Consider the following 1,353-nt stretch of genomic DNA (forward strand, 5'->3'; position numbering starts at 1 on the left):
TGGCCATAGCATAGCCTAGGCAACAGTGCAGTGGGCATTGTGGGAGAGGGATAGTCACTGAAGGCAAGCAGAACCGGTTGGGCTAGCTCTTCCTAGTCAGGTGACCTTGGCCAAGTTCTCATTCTCTTTGAGCCTCAGTTTCCCATCTGTGAAACGGAGGTTACGAACTCACCTACAAAGTTTGTCTTTAGCCTAAATGAGAGTTTTTGACAGGCAAATAGTAAGCGCTCAATAAACAGCAGATATTATGAATTCACAAATCTATCAAAAAATGTGATCAACTGCGCTCGCTTTGGCAGCACAGAGACTACAATTGAAACGATACAGGGAAGATTCACGCGGCCCCTGCGCAAGGATGACGCACAGATTCGTGAAGCGTTCCAGATTTTCCGATTTGAAATAGATCTACATGTTTATTGAATTAAAAATTATGATACATGTGACCCACCAAGTCTTGCCCTACATCAGTGGTTCTCAAACTTCAATGTGCGTAAGAATCACCCCAGAGCCTTGTTTCAAGTGCACGTTTCAAGCTCCACACCCCTGGAAATTTTGTCTCCGTCCATGTGGTGTAGGGCCTGGGGAGCTGCGTACATAACTAAATTCCGAGGTGTTTTCTGTCGCTGGTAATCCATGGACCATACTTTTTTTTTTTTTTAAGATTTTTTTTTTAAATGTTTATTTATTTTAGAGAGAGAGAGAGAGAACACGAGCAGGGGAGGGGCAGAACAGAGAGGATCTGATTGGCGTCTGTACTGACAGCTGAGACCAATGGGGGGCTGGAACCCTTAAACCGTGAGATCGCCAGATCGTGACCTGAGCCGAAGTCCACCGCTTACCCAACTGAGCCACCCAGGCGCCCCAATGCACCATACTTTTTGGGAATCACTAGCCTATGGTCTCCGAGAATGAAAAGACAAAAATGTTTTTCCCATCACTACGATGCCATAAAAACTCTATAACATGCAGATGTAAAACTAAAGAGATCCAAATATTGAATGATTCTATTTTCAAGATGAGTTATATAGTTTTTACCTACTTCAAGATTTCCGAATGAATCATCATAAAGTAACATTGTATTCTTTAAAAAAATTTTTTTAATGTTTATTTTTGAGAGAGAACAGACAGAGCGCACGCAGGGGAGGGGCAGAGAGAGGAGACACAGAATCTAAAGCAGGCTCCAGGCTCTGAGCTGTCAGCACAGAGCCTGATGTGGGGCTTGAATCCACAAACTGTGAGATCATGACCTGAGCCGAAGTTGGACGCTTAACCGACTGAGCCACTCAGGTGCCCCTGTATTCTTTTAACACCCATGATATGGATAAATGTGTGTAAATACCTCTACCTCAGAGT

The 1,353-nt window shown here is 43.8% G+C and overlaps 1 non-coding gene across 1 annotated transcript; it reads left to right on the plus strand.

Moving 5' to 3' along the window:
* The first annotated feature begins 283 nt into the window (after positions 1–283).
* On the plus strand, positions 284–390 carry LOC132687019 (U6 spliceosomal RNA). The gene has a single exon (XR_009613960.1). It is a non-coding gene; the product is annotated as a U6 spliceosomal RNA (small nuclear RNA).
* Positions 391–1,353: the final 963 nt, after the last annotated feature.

Source organism: Panthera onca, chromosome F1 (assembly GCF_046562875.1).
Source record: "Panthera onca isolate mPanOnc1 chromosome F1, mPanOnc1 haplotype 2, whole genome shotgun sequence".
NCBI lineage: Eukaryota > Metazoa > Chordata > Mammalia > Carnivora > Felidae > Panthera > Panthera onca.